Raw genomic sequence first — 20,334 nt, 5'->3', positions numbered from 1 at the left:
ACTCTGCTTTCACAGGAAATTCTATGCATTGCATCATTTATCTCTGAATATTAAACTGTTAGATTTTCCAAATTTAAATTGGAGGAAAACTAGAATATTGGGTTATATTCCCATCGGATTGCCTGTTTTCTCATTCATTATAAAAGAAATGCCAAGTTCTTAACCCATTTTATTAACATGCATTAAAATTTAATACCGTGAGCACACACTAAATAATGAAATGCACATGTTAATACATAAATCTTTTATTTATTCAGCATAAAATGCTTTTTTATATCTAAAACAGCCAGATACTAGATGCCTTTAAGAATTCATACTCAGTAACTTTTGGATAAAATTCTCATTGTCTTTTTATAAAAGTAAAATGTTGATCAGAAAGAGTTCCAGTGTATCCCTGTTTTCTTACAGTAATTTAACTAGTATCGAATCCTCCGTGATCAAATGGTTAGAAATAGAAAATATGAGCAGCATGCTTCTTACATGCCCTGGTCTCAGTTGTGTCCCCCCTTTTTTTAGCTGCTAGAATCCCCAGGCATGCTTTGGAGATGTAATGTTCCCTGAAAAGGCTCAGGTTTCTAGGAAGCAGTGTTAGTAGGGTAGTGCTATGGAGAAGGGTTTAGATCATTAGGAGAGTAACTTTAATGTTAGATAATCCATTGATAAGATGATGACTGAATGGCCTTTTCTAGAAAGGCTTAGCTAGAAGAAGTCAGTCCATGGGAATGCTTCTATAAAGCAGTGGTTCTCAATCTTCCTAACACTGCATCTCTTTAATATAGTTCCTCATGCTGTGGAATACCTAATCATAAAATTATTTTTGTTGCTACTTCATAACTGTGATTTAATAGTGCTTTGAATCATAATGGAAGTATCTGTGTTTTCCTTGTCTTAGGCAACATCAGTGAAAGGGTCCTTTGACCCGCTAAGGTGTTGAGACCCACAGGTTGGGAACTGCTGCTCTAAAGATGTGGGTGTGTGTATGCAAATATATATAATACATATGTATATATGCATATACACACATACATAACATATGTTCCTCAATCCCTTACCTTTGTACCTTCTTAGATGTCCTCAATATCTGATCCCAATAATGAAAAGCTACCTATATCAGTCCTCAAAGAAAGTAACCATGGGAAGATACTTTGAGCATTTTTCTAGGCAGATTATTAATGGGTTCAACATTTAACCATGGTCTTTTTTGTTTAAATAAATAAGTAAATACAGTAACAAATAATGCTGGAATACTTACTGATTTTCTCTCTTGTTTGTTTTCATATTTTCTAAATATTGCCTAACCCTTCCTTTACACTAAATATTAAATAATGTGTTATGGAGGCATATTTTCACGTATAGCAAAGATGGAGTGGATCAATCAGAAACTCTAGTTTCAAGGAGATCCAAAACTATCTTCTCTTTTCCCCAGGATCCAGGCATGCAGTTGGTGCACATATGTACATTAATGGAAAACACACATTTAAAAATAAATAAATCTTAATGTAAATATAGAAAACCTGGATAATAATGTAGAAGATCTGATTGAAAAGGTCATTTTGCCATAGAGGTAAATGAGAGAACAGAGACTCCAAAAGAGGAGGAAACATGATCTTTCCCTAAAGTATACGTCAGATAATAGTTCTATGAAAATTATGTCTGAGAAATAAAGTAAATGATGAGAACCAAAGGGGGGAGATGTTCAAAAGTTTCGTATTGGAGGAGGGTAGTGAGTAGTTTTCTTGGGACAATGAGGATAACATGGGCACAGGAATCTCAGAGACATCAGAGCTGGTAAAAGGGAACTGTACCTTTCAGACATGTCTATTTGAATGCATGAACCCCAACATGATCACCCCAATACACCAAGAAGGAGACATGAGAACCCTTTCAGTACCAGAAGTCTTCAGCTACCCCTGCCTGACTGAAAAACAGTAATTAGAGTTTAGTACTTGTTATGAATACCTAAAGTATAACTAGCAAGCACTCATGGTGCTTCTTTGGCAGTCCCTTGGAGTTGCAGCTGAGCTTTGGTGATGAATGGAAAGAGGCAGAGTCTAATGAACACTGTAAGTCAATCATAAATCATAACAGTTTTGAATAGATTACAGGGATCTGTTCTCTATTCCAGTCTTACCTCCAAGATAATTCAATCATTGATGGAGAAAGAGAAATTAGCCCAGCAAATATATTTTTAATGTATAATTTCTAACATCCAAAAATTTGCAGGCATACTAAGATACATAAAAGTAGGGCGAGACACAAAATGTGGTAGTGGGGCGATGGCTCAGAGGTTAAGAGCATTTGCTGCACTTACAGAGAACCTGGGTTTGGTTCACAGCACCCACATGGTAGCACACAAGTGCCTATAGCTCCAGGTCTAGGAGATCCAATGTCCTCTTCTTATTATTGCTGGCCCCAGAAAAATAACTCAATTGTGCTTCTCGCATGTACATTGATGTTGGCTTGCTGTTTACTTATAGTTTACAGGGGTCCAAGACCTGCAGAGGTCTTTGTGTGATGTCTTCTCAGGTGTTACATCCCACAAATTCCAGATGCTTCTGCCTAGCCAGTCTCTGAGAATAACCCCCAATTTTTTTGTGACTAGAATACTTTCCCTGCCTTGCTTTGACAGAAATTGTCATCAAGAAGAAAGCTATAAATTCAACAGGGTCACCCAATTTGTTTCCCTCCCGCTGGGAATCATAGCTCAGCAGCATTTATTGTATTGATGTCTAAAAGAGATTACTTTATATAATTGACTGGTGTTTAGCCTGATTACAATATGAGATCAAAATCTATACTATTTATCATTAGAAGATGAATTGTCCTATTTTATAAACCAGAAATTATAATGAAAAATAGATAAAACCTAGATATGGGGCTCCTGGAGTTAGAATGATGTCACCAGCAAACACAGGGCAATGACACTGAGAAAAGGAGAACCGTCAAGATAATATCTAGAGTTTGGATTTGATAGCATTTGCAAATTTTTTTCTTGACAGTTCAGTAAGCCAAGAAAAGAGTAGTGAAACAAAGAAAACATGAGTATTTTCTAGGAAATAAAAAATATTCCATCTAAAGCATTTAAATACCTAAATAGCCAGATGATTCTTCTATCTTTATAGGTAAAGATTTAGAATATTAAAAATGCTGCTAATAGTATCAAAAAAGAAAAATAAAAACCCCAAAACATAAACAGAAGAAAGGCAAATACTTATCAATAAAAATGAGCATCATGTACAGATAAAATATATTCATGAGTAAAAATTATGGAATAGTCACACAAAAGTAATACTATATTCATGAAGCAGAATGAACTGATATATGGGGACAATAAGGTTGCTCATAAACATATGCTCAGCAAAAGAAGCCAGACACAAAAGAATACATAATGAATGTAAACATTTATGTTTAGTTCAGACAAAGATGATCCTGATATATGGTGACAGAAATCAGAGCCATTGTTAGAGTTGGCATGAGCTTGTTTCTCAGAAGGGATATGAGCAGAACCCCAGCTGCTTCTTAGTTTTCTACCTCCATTAAGTAGAAACTTTCCAATAAGGTTCACAGTCCTAAATATTCATCAAGTTTTATACTTGTGAAATGTTTATACCCTTCTATATGCACATTCAAATCCCTGTGTTTTTTATACTAGGCTAGATTTCATAAAACCACAAAGCTTACCCTGAAGGAATAATCATAGAGTATAATAAAAGACTTGCAGGTAGAAACTTGCAATAGCCACAGTATATAAAGCTAGTAAAAATTATAAATAAATTATTGCTCTACAGTTATGAACAGAAGATTGATTTAACTTTAGTATAGGTGGTAGAATTGGGGATGATACCGCTGTTTCAGAAAAGATGAACTGTGGAGTCAGAGCTAAAAAGAAAACCAGGTCACTAATAGAGAGAAAGGAGTGTGCTTTCCCGTGTAGAAAATAACCCTGACTCTCTAAAATTGGTTTTATATATATAAGGAAAATAGACCAAAGTCCTATTTGTTTGGTCCAAAGTGAGTAGTATTAAACTAGGTCTGAGAGAAATAGTCTTATGGCGATTTCAATGGGAGATTGCTTGCAAGAACTAATGTTATTCACATCCGTGGATGCCCAAATCCTTATATAATATGGGATGATATTTGTTTAGTGCTTAGGCACATATTCCTGTGTGTTTTACATAATCTCTAAATCATGTATACTACACCACACATGGTAAATGTCATGTAAATACTTTACCATATTGTTTATGGAATAATGAGACAGAATAGAAAAGGCATGTGTATGCTCATATATAGTTGTTTTTTTTCTTTGATACAGTTTTGGTCTGCAGTTGGATGCACCTAGAGATATGACATCCAAAGATATGTACGACTGAGTGTGGTAAGGCTAGAGTTTTAATGAATTCAGATAATGGAGAAGAGAATTTGTATGTCTGTAGGCACAGGGGAGCCATTTAACGTTTATGAAGAGGAAAAAGTTATGATGAAAATTATGCTCCAGAAAAATAAATCCATTGACCTCAAGATTATTGGAAGGAGAAGAGAATTGATGTAGCAAGAAAACATAAATGGGTGTTATGAAAATGTAATTCAGTTCCATTTAACAAACAGTTATTAAAGGTCTACTGACTGGCTCTAGCAAAAATTAGTGAGCACATGCATTTGGTCACTGCAGCGGGAGAATGATAAGTGGCAGACATGACGCTTTTATTAAAGAATGATTTGAAAGATTATTTATTGGGTAGTACTAATAAAATTTTATGGCACTATATGAATTAAGGATATGTATGGTTACCATACAAAGCAATCTCCACAAATGCATAGCAGTTTATCTTTCTTACATAGTGAGAATATTATGCCTACATATTGCTGATGCTAGTTCATAATCCCAGCAATGCCATTGCACCAAGGATCTTTCTTTCAGCTTTATTGTGTATGATTGATAAATAAACATTATGTATATCCAAAGTATACAGAAACAATGTTTTGATACAGGGGTATGTTATGAATTGTATTGCATAATTAACCTAATTAATATCACTCCTCACACCTGCAGCACCTTTTCTTTGTGTGTGATGAATATTACTTCAAATTTACCTTCCTACTAATTGCCATTGTCATGCTGAATATTAGATCCTCAGAATTTATTCATCTTAATATCAGAAACTTTGTACACTTTGATTAACTTTTCCACATCTGCATCTCGAAACACAAAGACTTTGACATTTCAGCATACTGATGTTTTCTACACTACTGTGCCATTTTTCATGAGTACCTGTCATAGTTTCAAAACAGTTGCTTGAACATGGAAGTTTGAGAAAATGGCAATATCTGACTATTGTGTGAATCATTTATAGGAAAGAAAGGACATGTGCAGAGACCTTTTCATCAGATTTCTTCAATGAGTGAGTGGCCAAAACAAGTCTAGCCACAGCTGAAATGGAAGCCTTGAAAATAAGAAACGAGAACAAGATACCATTGTCATTGGGCAAGATAAAGTAGCAATCTACTAGATCCATATAGCTAGACAAGGTATGGTTAACAAAGATTAAAGGAAGAGCTATGATTGTTCTTAACAGAACAGATTTTTTTTCAGAGGTTAAAACACATTGGCTACTTACTGGATAAGAGATTTCTTCTACTCTTAAGAGCATAGTTAATAACTATTGAAATATTGCAGGTGTCTGTAGAAATAACTATATTTGATAAGAGATTAAGACTTTGTACTTCATGTGTGTGATCAGTTTTCCATTTGTTTGTGTATTTTGCTAACTATTCTTAATAACTCCCCAAAACTGTTTCTAAATGTATATAATAATCAAGAGGATCATCATAAATAATAGAAAGGGAAGGGAGAAATGGATGTGACCAGAAGGTGCGTGGATAAGCTCCAAGTTTAATGTCAACTTAACTCAAGCTAATGTTCTTAAAAGACTTCTCAGTTTTGAACACTTTAAGAAAGTGAGTTTATTTTGATAAATAACTTCTTAACACTGAGCACAGAAAGAAATGAGCATGAAATTTCTAGATTTTATATGATAGGTCCTTGATGAGAATTTCTTTGTACAGAGGACGTTTTCAAGCATGATTTTACATTCTTTCTTTTAGGATTCTTGCTTGGGCAAAATCATATATAATATATGTAATATGTACATATATAAAAGATGCATATACATAATTTATATTATATAATAAACTCATAATATATAAATGTATTTTAATGATTTTGAAGTTTTATTGTATTATTTATTGCTTACTTGAAATCTTTCCAATATTTCTTTTTTTGGGGAAAGTGTTTAATTTTATTTTCAACATAAGATAAAATATCAATAAAACACTTTTATAAATAATTAACATTCTAGTAAGTCTGGACTTTTGCTTACCTGGACTAGTTCAATTCTTCTCCATTCTTCCTTAAAAATGGCCAGTGCAGTTATTTTTTCCATATGAAGAAAATCTTTTTTTGTTTTGTTTTGTTTTGTTTTGTTTTTTTGAGGCAGGGTTTCTCTGTGGTTTTGTAGCCTGTCCTGGAACTAGCTCTTGTAGACCGGGCTGGTCTCGAACTCACAGAGATCCGCCTGCCTTTGCCTCCCAAGTGCTGGGATTAAAGGCGTGCGCCACCACCGCCCGGCTACTGTAGAAAATCTTATGTACTTAATTTCCTGTCTTATTTTTGTATGTTGAAATCAATGAATATTTATTGAAAAGTAAGGGATATTATAATTTTTCTTTAACATTAATTCTAAATGATTGATTCTTTAACATTCTACAGAGAAAAGATTACAATATTAACTCAAAGGGTTATAGTCCTAACATTCAGACTTAAATAGTTCTTACATTTTCTTTAATATCTCAAAGTACTCAATATGACATATCCCACCTCTTGGGTCTTTTGGTGAATAACTGACAATCTCATGAATGAAGGGATTCCTAAAGACAATTGAGTCAATGTTAGATTGGCGATTTTTTCCTGACTACTTAGCTATTAAGACAGAGCTTAACCTATAGAAATGAAAGTTTAAGGAAGGTTTGAGCCTTTTCTTCTAACACATTAGTGTACCAAGCAGGCTTTAAGAAACACTGGTTCAGAGAAGGTTCACAGCTGAGAAGTCTGCTGTTGATAAGAAAAGAGGCATATGCTGTAGAAACAAGGTGTTTCTATGACAAGTAAGTCATTGAGCAATCTGTTGTCCAAACTGAGTGGGCTCGCCTTTATTTCCACCTAGACAGATTTCACCCTCTTTCCCAGAGACACCTTACAAATTACCTGCCGAGAATTTCTCCATAACAGGATCTACTAATATTTTGGGAAAACAAACAACTTGAAATCCCAGTTATCTATATGCTACATTATGGAAGAAATCATTTTTGATATGGAAAGCTTTATTTTTTACATGATCAACACCAACTGCTTTCATCATTGGAATCCATGTATAGAACCTGTAAAAAGTAACTGAATATCTAGACATTTCATAGACTCATCCTTTCTTTTCTTTCTTTCTTTTTTCTTTTGTTTTTTGTTTGAAGCAGGGTTTCTCTGTAGCTTTGGAGCCTGTCCTGGAAGTAGCTCTTTTAGATCAGGCTGGTTTCAAACTCACAGATATCTGCCTGCCTCTGCCTCCCGTGTGCTGGAATTAAAGGCATGCACCACCACTACCTGGCTGTACTATATCCTTAAATGTAAGTTTTTCTCTCACAATTTAAAAGTGGTGTTGGAAAAGATGTGACCAAGAGAAACAGAAATGATGAACATACTTCCGAAATCACGAGGCCAAGTATAAGGTAAATCATGATGCTTTTGACAGAAATAAAAGGCTAGGTGAAAGGACTATTTCATTTGAGATAGCCTATCTGCAATGCAACTTGAAATTCTTATTTGGAGGTTCTTTGCGACTTGAGTTAAACAGGAGTATGTTTAAAGATGGCACAGTGTGCCCCAGTTCCTAAGACATGTAATACAAAGCAGTCATCAGAATGAAGGTCCAGGAAGGGAGCAGCAGAGGTCTGGTTCAGGGCACCTCATCCTGGACTGACTCAGTGTGGACCTCTTTTTATTTGGCACCTCCCACTCATTTCCTGACTTAATTCGACTTCAGACCTCTGGCTCCATATTCCATTCCTAGTATTGCACTTACATCCCTATACCTGACAGCCAATTTAACACGCCTGGCCTCCCAAGACCCTGTCTCAGCATTATACTCCCCTTTTGAGTATCTGATCCTTACTGGCTATGGGGAACTTGGACAGGTAGTATTTGTCTTATATGTTTTAAGAGGAAAATAGTAGAATGTCTCGGAATACCTTATAGTTAGACCATATTTATTTCAATATAGCACTTTATTAGGACTCTAAATCCTGCAACTAATCATGTTCTACTTTTTGTAATATGCAAATACACACACACACACATTCTAAAAGGAAGACATTACTTAGAACACTAGCTATGACTCACAGTACTTCTGGGACATACTTCAAAAATGCAGAAAGAATGGAAAATAACTTTAAAAAATTAGTATGCTTTCAATTTGTTAACATGTACTGACTCTGTGTCTCAACATTGCCCTGGGCTCTTGTTAGGAATATTACAGCAGAAAAAGAATCTGAAATTTGAATTTCTGATTGGTTCCTACTCCCATGTGATACAATATTAGTATTTGACTGTCACTAGAATTTATATATTTCAATACTATAAAACATTTATAGAATTCACATCTTTGAAATGTTATTTTTTTTCTTTCTTTCTTTCTTTTTTTTTTTTTTTTTTGGTGCGGGGAATGTGGGCATCATTCCAGGAGACTTCCTGCTGGCTAGGGGCACTGATAATCTTTTGGGGATCTAGAAAAAATTTAGGATTATGGTCAAGTCCTGAATGTAATATTCTGTGAGGCTTGATCGTCTCAACCCACAGTCTGTTCTGGATGTAGAACTCAGACATCTGGGCCATCTGCTACTATTAGAGATTTCTCAGGCAACTTCCTTGATTAAAACGGGTATCAGATTCTTTGTGTGTTTTTCATCTTTACGTGGCTTTATTCTACACTCTATTTCTTTTCTTTTTGTTTTTATTTTTTTATCTTATTTTTTGTTGATTTTATTGAGCTATACATTTTTTTCTGTTGCCCTCCTTCTTCTCCCCTCCCCTTCAATCCTCTCCCATGGTCCCCATGCTCCCAGTTTACTCGAAATCTATAGGAGCATGTGAAATTTTATGTTGCTCCACTCACTTCCTCTTTTTGCTCAGTTTATGGACTATTCTTGTCACTAATGGCAGATTTTTCCAAATCAGTTAACCCTTTCTGGAAATACCCTTATTGATACACTAAAAGACGGGTCTCCTTGGTGATTCTAAAACCAGTCAATTTGACAATGAAGATTAACTGTCAAAAGACCTAGCAGATGAAATAACTGTATAAAGCATAAAGGACACAGGCTTTAAAATATTAATAGATGGTCAGTGAACTATGGGACAATTTCACTTGCCTAATGTACTTACAATAACATTCTGCTGGGAGCAAAGAAAGGAGGAGGGCAGTTATATATAAATAATGTGGCTGTAAGAATTCTAACCCCAGGTTTCCTGCCCCCAATGAATTCAGCCTAATGTGAGGGTTTGAACAAGAAATGTCCCCCATAAGCTAATACTTGGTGTCAACTTGATGGCACTGTTTGGGGAAGTTAGAGAGATTTGAGGATATGGACCTCACAGAAGCAAGTACGTCACTGGGTAGAGACGATGAGCATATATAGCCTTTCCAAACAACCACTTCTCTATTTGTGTCCTGGGTACAGAGGGAAATGTGATCTCTTAACTTCCAGCTCAGGCCAACTCTTGCTGTCTGCCATTGAGGACTACTAATTTGGAACCATGAGCACATATAAACCCTTTCTTTAAGAAGTTGAATTTGTCATGCATACTGTTTCATCAGAGCAATAGAAAGTAACTAATAAAATCATTATCTTTTGGCTATTTTGAGAAGAATAAAGCAGCAGGGAAGGACAGATTAATGCTTTTAGCAGATAATTATTCTTTAGTCTCCAAATATGAGTTTCATGATGAACATGAGGAAAATATAATCAAAGAAAACACTTTGAAAGGTCACAAACTAAAACTAAGCATTTCCAGACTACCCTTGTATTTTTCTTACTGTGATTCAAGAGACAGGTGTACCATTTTGTGTTTGTTGCTCAGCAGAGAACAAGAGTCTGTTAATAAAATTAAGAATTAATGCTAAAGACTGTGCCATGAATTAGCTACTAGATAGAGACACGGTTAAGTTGCAAATTACTTTAAAAGTCATTAACCACCCCAAACTTAATAAAGTGAAATCTTCACCCTATTAAGGAGATTAACAAATGTTGTTTTAAATGTTTAATGAAAAATATTTATTTGCTGCTGTAATGTAATCCTGCTTCTTATTTGACCTCTTTTTGTTCTCTCTCTCTCTCTCTCTCTCTGTTTGTGTGTGTGTGTGTGCGTGTGTTTGTCTAGCTATGTATATTTTATTGCTTTAAAAAGGTTGGTTTTTGCTTTGTTTTGTTTTGAAAGACCACTGATGTATTTTTCCCAGTACCAGGTTCAGCCTTAAACAAATGACATTTTTAAGGATTTCTCTACAAGGCATCTCCAAGGAACAAGTAGCAGCCTAAAGGAATCTGTGGGAGTAATACAGAGAAAGGACCATTTGTTTTTCCACATGCAGCAATGGAGATTTGTAACCACACCAAAAATGTGTTTAACTAATGCGCTTCCAGCTATGAGTGGGACAGAGTGACAACTGTCCTTTGTTTTGACTCATCTTTTCTTTTACATGGATTTATTTAAAGAGGGTTATTTCTTTGAGCCATAAGCAATATTACCATAACTGTGAGCAAGACTTATATGGGAAAAATAGTGCAGCTTCAGTATTTGGGAAAGTATCCTTATAGCCAGGGGGAAGCACTCAGTTTAAACTGTGACAATTTGGAAACTTCCTCTCAAGAGAAGCACAATTCTTAGTTAAGGGAGCCACCTTAGGGTTGGCAAGAGACCTGAACCTAGAGTGGCTCCCAGGAGCCCAAGCCGAGGTCCCCAGTTAGTTCCTTGGGCAGCTGAGGATAGGGAACCTGAAATGACCCTAGCCTATAGCAATACTGATGAATATCTTGCATATCATCATAGAACCTTCATCTGGTGATGGATGGAGATAGAGACAGAGACCCACACTGGAGCACTGGACTGAGCTCCCAAGGTCCCAATGAAGAGCAGAAGGAGGGAGAGCATGAGCAAAGAAGTCGGGACCACGAGGGGTGCACCCACCCACTGAGACAGTGGAGCTGATCTACTGGGAGCTCACCAAGGCCAGCTGGACTGTGACTGAAAAAGCATGGGATAAAACTGGACTCTCTGAACATGGCGAACAATGAGGGCTGATGAGAAGCCAAGGACAATGGCACGGGGTTTTGATCCTACGCAATGTGCTGGCTTTGTGGGAGCCTAGCCAGTTTGGATGTTCACCTTCTTAGATATAGACAGAGCGGGGAGGACCTAGGACTTACCACAGGGCAGAGAACCCTGAATGCTCTTTGGACTGGAAAGGGAGGGGGAGAGGAGTGGGAGGAGGGGGAGAAGGGTGGGAGGAGGGGGAGAAGGGTGGGAGGTGGGGGAGGGAAATGGGAGGCTGGGAGGAGGTGGAAACTTGTTTTTTTTCTTTCTTTTCTCAATGAAAAAATAAATAATTTTTTTAAAAAAGATTTGTTTATAGTTGCTTTCCTTTTTCTCAAGCGGAATAATGTGGCAAACCTGTAGTAGGTGGGAAGGCATGGAAAACTGAGCTTGACCTAAGTGATCACAGCAGTGTAAGCGGCAAAAGAGATTTTGTAGAAATCAGGAAGAGAGATGATGAAGATAGAAGAAGAGGAGGAAGAGGAGGAGGAAGAGGAGGAGGAGAAAAATGTGCTGGTGACCCTCAGGATGAGAAACAAACTGAAATATGTCAATCCATGGAGACTTGAAGGGATGAGTGCTGGCCAGCACAATCCTGGCTTCTGGTCAGAAACTACATTGTCCAACTGCTTACCTCGCTTCTGTGCGAGGACTACCTCATCTTACCTTTTAGTCTTATTACTAGCTTCTAATGTTCTTTCTTTTTGGGCCAAAGCAAAAGTTCAGTAATGAAATAGAGAAGAGAGAGGAGAAAGAGAGAGAAAAAGGAAGGAGAGAGAGAGAGAGAGAGAGAGAGAGAGAGAGAGAGAGAGAGAGAGAGAGAGAGAGAGAGAGAGAAAGAGAGAGGTGGGGAATTAGGAAAAATGATAATCTCTCAAAATTCTATTTCGCCTCCTTAGACTTCCATTCTGTCTTTTAGATAGTTCTTGGAGAATGAAAACACTAAGCAGTCACTTATTTTTTTTTCTTGTACTGTGATAATGTGCCTATTGAGTTGAGGTGAAAAGATCGTGGCCTTCTAAGTAGCTGCAAAGTTGATCCAAATTACAAAAGTTCTCAACCTGTGGGTCTTGCTCCCTTTGATGGTCAATTATCAGCTATCCTCCATATCAAATATTTACATTATAATTCATAAGAGTAGCAAAATTACAGTTATTAAGTAGCAATGAAATACTTTTATGGTTGGGGTCACCATAACATGAGGAACTGTATTAAAGGATCATAGTGTTAGGAAGGTTGAGAACCACTGATCTAGAAGATAATGAGTTATAAAGATATGATACATAAAATTAGTATGAATGCCAATTTTAGTTTTATAAATATTGACAGAATATGACTCCAACTGAAGGCGAGGCATGATTACTAGCAAAGATAAGAGCCTCTGATTATAGGAAGCTTGAAGTTTAAAAAAAAGTTACACAAGCACACAGGATGTAATTGATAGCAGCTGAAAAGAACCATGTAGAGATGCCCATGGATGTTTAGGAGTTCCTAAGTCCAGAATGATGTCACAGTTGAATGCTTTGGATTGAACAGGTTTTCTACAGCGCAAGGTAAAGCAAGATGATTCTAGCTGAGAAGACAAAGTGAGCCCAAGTCAGACGTGCAAAGTTTTTGGATAATGGGAAATAGAAAAGTGTTTAAAGAAGTGTTTTCCAACTGGCATAGGAAATATAAGACTTGCTGAAAAGAAAATTGCCTTGCTATATATTTCTACAGTCAGGGCTAGGTTTTTGATTGTTTTGAACTTGAAGGAAGGCATGTTTAATAAAAGTAAAAGTCAGGCACATGCCTTTAATTCCAGCACTAAGAGAGCAGAAACAGGAGATTGCTCTGAATTTCAGGCCAGCCTAGTTTATGTACTGAGTTCCAGGGCAGTCAAATCTACATAGAAAGACAGGGAGAATAACTACATTATATGTATATAGATAGATAGATAGATAGATAGATAGATAGATAGATAGATGATAGATAGATATTTTCCTAAGTTATTGAAATAACTGACATATAGATAAAATGATACTACAGTAATATAGAGCCTCTGTCATTGCTTTTATAGATTTGATCAGTCACCTCTCACCCCTGAAAATTTTACGTTTATCTCCATTATTGTATCACTGTCTATTCATTTTTCTCTTTGCTCATAATTTAATACAAATGAAATAATGAATTAGACTCATCTATGTTTGACTGCACTTAATCTTCTTATATAAATATAAGAATATAACTGCCATATAAATATAGTTTGTTCTTTTGATTGCTGATTGTAATTCAATTCATGAAATTGTATGGCTGGTCTATTTTTCATGTACATTTGAGGTTTTCATTTGTTTCATCTTAATTTTCCAAGCAAATGGATTAAAACCAATTCAATTCCAAAATGACTAAGCAAATGTGGTCACCTGCTGAATATAAATATAAGTGCCTACATGCAATATTCAAGGATGAGCTCTGTTCAGCAATTTTCCTTCATAGAGATGAGTGTCGAGTCCAGTCTGAGGACCTCTGCAGTGTGTATCACCTCTGTGTCATGTCATTTCTCATAATATACATTATTCCCTGGCCTGTGTTGGCATCCCTGGAGTTCTGTGTTGTTGTCTCTGATTAGAAGAGTCCTCGTTTGAGTGATGCATATTTTATTCTGGTACAAGGGTTATCTTTTATTTTTAAGTTTTGTTCATTTTTGAAAACACTGTGCATGTCTTCTTCAAACTATGATTGAAATAATACATGCATATTATATATATGTTATATGTTTATATATATTCAATATACATAGCAACACATAAATTCCTTGCACACATTTAATTGTATAACTCCTGATTAATTCTAATTGTTCCTCCAATTCCCTATGATTAAAGAAGTATAATCCTCCTCTGAATGAAGCTCCGTGTTTTGAGCAGGAAAACAGACTTTCCTGTTTGTCATCTGGATGGTTTCTCATTTGGGAAACTTACATAGATTCCCTTTCTGCTGTCTTCTAAGAGATCATCCATCCATGATTCTACAGCTCTCAAGAGTCTTCACTGTTGGTACCTGTCTGGAGGAAGCAGTACTTCCAAAGATTCTGTTCTGTGCACCCACCCTTTTCCAGCCCCCCATTATCTCCTCCAACCCTTGGTATCTATTGTATATACGATCAGAGGAGTAGAAAGAAAGGATCCAGGAAACGGCACAAGTGGGATTGTCACATCATAGTGATACACATCCAGGGACCGAGAGGACCAAAGACTGCTGAGCAAGCTGCCCCATGGGAACTCTGAGCACTGCCTGCATCCGAGGCCTACACTTTTCCCCATTCTAGACATCAAAGGATGTAAGATGTGGGTGGCAGAGTAAGAAATGCTTTCTCTTTGCTCAGTCTTGCTATTTATTATTTTCAGGGAAGCTCTGAAGTTCATTTCCCAGTCTTCATCTCAGCAGAAAAAATCAGCTTTCAGGTAAACACTCTCAGTAAATTGCAGGAGATGTGCAAATCACATGGGTGGGACTTGCGGGTGGTTTGCAATTTTAATAGAACTAAAATTCCTTCTGTGTAGATTAAACATAAAACAAACTTCTAAAGGAAAGTTTTTTTTTTTGATTTTAAAAACTTGTGAGAGTTTGATATAATTACAAAATTTCTCCATTCCCTTTTCTCCCATCAAGCCCTGCCATTTCTAATGGAATTTTGATGTAATATTTTTTATACAGAGTACTACTTTCACTGGAACTAACTCTTATACACCAGGCTGGCCTTGAACTCACAGAGATCTGCCTGCCTCTGCCTCCCGAGTGGTGGGATTAAAAGCGTGCGCCACCACCATCCAGCTATATCTACTATATCTAATATATCTAATGTTTTTAAGCAGGGTCAATTCAATTCAGAATAGAAGACAAGCTGTCACATATAGGACAGAATGTATTACAGAAGCACAGTTATCTTGAAAGGATACTCCAAAGTCACTTAACATGTATACATTTCAGGGTTCTCTGAAGGAGAAGAACTGGCAGAATAGAATATATAGAATCATTAAAAAAACCACTAGATTGGCTGGGTTTATAAAATGTGATCTAGGTAGTGTGGAGTGTCAGTCTCTTAAGTGAAGGAGAAATGTTTCAAGCAGTTCCACAAACTGCTGTCTATGGAACAAGCTGAGTGGAATACACTCACACATTTCAAAGTAACAAATGCTCATTTGAGACTTTAACTTGCTGCTTGTTGATGACCAGGTTAGGTGGGCTTGGAGCAGTGATTAAAACTGAAGATGAAAACAATGACAGACCACGGCAGCTCAACTTTCAAGGAAGAATACTTTCAGAGAACATGCAATTAGCCAGGCTTAATATGCAGGTCATATGAGACACGTGGGAAGTAATCCCACATGTCGCCAGTCCTGTCAGCGGGGTGAGAATCGTTATGCAGAGCGCTATAAGGCTGACTCAATCATCTGTGTGCTGAGACAGACCTGTCAGAGAAAGCTAATGAGATGATCAGTGACACCTAAAATCACAGCTAAATTAGTTTAGATGAGGCCGTAATTCTCATTTTCATCACAGATTTTATTTTCTTCTGTCAGAGATGCAATAATACTGAATAGACCTTAAATGATTGAAGGATCCATAACAGTTTCCCTCTCTGTATCTCATTAATGACTCAACATGATGACGATGACCAACCCCATGAATGAAAATAGAAAATAGGCTGCAATGAGGAATCATAAACCTTGCCTTTTGCCGATATAAATATGGGTAGAGTGAAATATTTAAGATGATCTAATACTTGACATTCAAGGAAAAGAAAATTCTGCAAAAGTTAAATTCCATTTCTTTCATACAGACATGTAAATGTCAGTTTTGCGAAGAATTACCTTTTTTCTACGATCAATTCATTTTTTTCTGACTTTTTATGATAAAATGCAGAATATCCTATACTCTTCTTAGAATTGCTATGGATGCATTAGGAAAGGGTATAATAAAGTGGAAAATGATGTAGGTGTTTCCTTTCTTTGACTTCCAAACTTTTGATAGTAGAATTGCTATAGAGTTCTAATTCCTAGATTATGTATACTGATACTCAAAGTTACTTAAATGAAAAAACTGGTGGTGCCAATTTGCTGTACTAAATCAGAACATTAATATAAAGGTGCCTGTAAATCTATATTTTTAATATTTCCCATAGAGATTATAGTGTATGTCTAGAATCAACAACCACAATTACATCAGATATTAAATCTGTGTGCATACAGCTATTTCTTTAGAAATGGTTTCCTAAACATATGAGAGTAAAATTACTAAATAATATCATACATTTCACCCTCTCACTTCCTCTGGTTATAGATGTGATATAACCAGCTACTTCAAAACTCTAGTTGCCTTGACTTGCCCAGGATGGGACATACCTTGAATGGTGAGCCAGAAGAAATTCTTTCCTTTATAAAGTTATTTTTATCAGAGAGCTTTATCACAGAATAGCTAAGGCTGAAATCTCTAGCACCAAGAAGTAGACTATCACCAGGTGGTGAAGTTTCTAGGTCATGGGACATATTTTGTGTCTAGAACATGGAAGAATCTGGTATAAATATAATGATCTAGTTAGCATGGTAGAAACGGTATACACAGAATCATTCAGGTAAAAACTTAGAAGACAGTAAGGTTTAGAAAACATGCAAACAGACTACCTGCCTTGTGAAATTTCAGAGAGGAGCCAGGATTGTATCAGAAATGGGGCCACATATGTGATATTTTGGTCAAGAATCTGGCTTTGTTTTCGCTGTATTCTTAGAACCTGTGTGAAGTTGAATTTAAAAATAATGGACTAATTTTTTTCCATAGGAAATTTAAAGACAGGAAAGCATTAAAATTGCTGCTGAGAAAGCACCTGTAATTGCTTTCTCCAGTGGATAATTACCTCTGAAGAGAAACCTCCTTCCCCACACTTGAGCAATAGGAAAGGTGTCCTGAGGGCAAAGATAATAGCCCTAGGAAGCTCTGTCTTGTGAAAATCCAGACTCATTTAAATGAAGAAAGCTTAAACCGAAGGTGTCCCTTGCTCCTAAGAAACAAGTGTCTAGGAAGGTGTTTCCTGGCAGGTTTTTTTTTTAATTTTTCTTTTTCTTTTTTTAAATTAATTAATTAATTTATTTATTAAGGATTTCTGCCTCCTCCCCGCAACTGCTTCCCATTTCCCTTCCCCTCCCCCCATCATGATGAGTCCCCCTCCCTCATCTGCTCGAAGAGCAATCAGGATTCCCTGACCTGTGGGAAGCCCAAGGACTGCCCACCTCTATCCAGGTCTCATAAGGTGAGCATCCAAACTGCCTAGGCTCCCACAAAGCCAGTACGTGCAGTAGGATCAAAAACCCATTGCCATTGTTCTTGAGCTCTCAGTAGTCCTCATTGTCCGCTATGTTCAACTAGTCCGGGTTTATCCCAAGCTTTTTCAGACCTAGGCCAGCTGGCCTTGGTGAGTTCCCCCTGGCAGGTTTTTTACAGCCACCTGTGAGGCATTTCAAGAGGGCTGGGCTGCATACTGAGCTGGCTGGGGAACTTCATAGCCTTATCCCCGTGGTACTTGTTTTGTAGACATGGAAGATGGCAAACCAAGGGGACAATAAAATTTTGACCTTGGAGAGCAGCTGAACCTAAGCAGTGTGTGCCATGGTCAGAGTTCCTGCAGGATCAGAGGTCAAAGTTCCAGGGAACCCATTGTGTGAAGCAAGGAGTAGCCTAGACTACACAGGGGCTCCAGGCACTGAACAAGTCAGGACCAAGGGATGAGAGCCGCAGATAGAGGATTGAAGCTCATGCAGGAGAGATGCTGAGGGTAGCAGATGTTATAGGTTAGACTACTCAAGCCTTTTGGAGTCCAGATTATTTCCAGTACCATCCCAGACGAGGGACATAAAAGTTCAGGAGTTGATGTTTACACTGCTGGACTTTGGTTGGGTGTTTATACAATTGTTTCTTGTTACTGCCCATTTCTTCCAGTTTGCAACAGGAAGTTTACTCTGTGTTTTTTATGTTTGCAGCATGTGATGTGGGTTGCTGTTACAGAACCTCACAGTTAAGAGCAGTTGCACTTTTGAAGTATTAGGATCTTTCGAGACTATTGAGACTTCTAAAGTAAAACTGAGCACTTTACATTATCACATGGTCATGTGCCTATGGGGACATGGGATGGAAGGCTATGGATTAAAAGTGATGTGTTTGGGTGTGAAATTCACAAAGAATGGTGTAGTACCAGTTAGTGCTAATTGTTGTATTGACAGCATCTAGAATTATCCAGGAGATTGGCCTAAAGGTATGACGGGATGATTATGTTGATGACTTTAATTGCTTTGTAAGCCTGCCTGGGTGGTACTATCCCATGAGCAGGGATCTTTGGGTGGAAGAAATGGAGAAAATGAACCGATTACTAGAATGCACTGATTCCTTTGTACCTTTCTGATTGTGTGTGCTATGGCGAGTTGCTTCGTGCTCCTGCTGTCTAGACAAAGATAGACCATGAATTGTGGGACAAAATAAAATCTTTCTTCTTTAAGTTGCTTTTATAAGACTAGTTTATCATAGTAACAAGAAAGCAATGAAGATTATAAGTGCACATATATGTGCATATTGCATACTTAATATGTAATTTTATAAAGATATTTATTAAAATTATAAGGTACACAAAAAGTCATTTATCATATGCTATTCACCATCCAACATCATCGTTACAAATTTTAACATTAGTAGTTGCATGAGAGCCTGCTACCAGTTACTTGGGTGAATTACACCTGGGGTGAAGGTCGTCTGTCACCAGCTTAACATTTGCCAAAAGAGCTCCTTCAGGGTCTTTCATATATCAACACAATTACAGCAATCATCACTGATTACAAAGATTTTTCTGCATTCTCTTTTAAATATTTACATAAGTTATTTGATATAGTCTTTACAAAAATCTCATGAGATATTTCTTATTAAATGTAACTTAAAGCTCAAGACGCTGGGGATGCCACAAGCCAGTCAAAATCTATTATATATTTTTAAACTAGGAAGATGATTTAAAAAATCACACAAAAATGCCATCTTCCTACAGGTAGAAATGGCAACAAAGCACTTTCTTCATAATTGCAGCTAATGTGACTAGCAGTAAAATCTGGCAGGTTTGTTTCCCCCATTGCCTGAAAGAAAACCCTCCCCCCATACTTCCTTCTGCGCCTCTGAAGTGCTCAGTTCAATGAAGGTAGCCTACTTAAGTTTGGGACTACATCAATCAGGTACTGTAGGGCCAGTGGGCACTAGAGACCTTCTATTAAGTTTTCTTATGAGGCACTAGTGAAGCATAGTGGTTTTCTGCCTCTGGCACTCCATAGGAAGAAAAAAAAAGGAACAAAGGAAAGCAGGCAATTTGCTCCTGTCACATAGATTAATCAAGAAAGCCATAACCTTTGTATCTTTGGCTGGTCTCTGATAAGGCAAAAGGTCGCTATGATAGATACAGGGAGGAAACACTTCAATCATCTTTAACCATCCTAGGACATAAAGCAAGAGACTTAAAGCTTCCATTTAAGACATATATCTTTTCTATTGAAGTTTCTATAATTATTACCTGTGCTGCTTCTATCATGCCGCATTTGAGAACCTCGGGGAAAAGAGGAGCGTTCTTCAGATCAAAGAAAAAAACAATTGACTAAGAAGAAGGGTTGTCTTTCTACTAAACACACACATATTTTGTTGTTATGGCAACATGAGATCTAAGAATGACACACCAAATAATGTGGCATCAAGGCACACTACTATGATCAGATGTCACAATAAACGTGCTCAGTTTCTGACTGTCATCTGCTGTGCTGCCCCCTGCTTTTCTGACAACTTTCCCTTGAGGCCCAAGCAACTTGGTGTAATGGAAACCAGAGATAATTCATCCTCCTCCTTGGTGGGTCTTTGCATGA

This window comes from Microtus pennsylvanicus, chromosome 13, assembly GCF_037038515.1.
Source record: "Microtus pennsylvanicus isolate mMicPen1 chromosome 13, mMicPen1.hap1, whole genome shotgun sequence".
Taxonomy (NCBI): domain Eukaryota; kingdom Metazoa; phylum Chordata; class Mammalia; order Rodentia; family Cricetidae; genus Microtus; species Microtus pennsylvanicus.
This window is presented reverse-complemented; position numbering follows the sequence as displayed.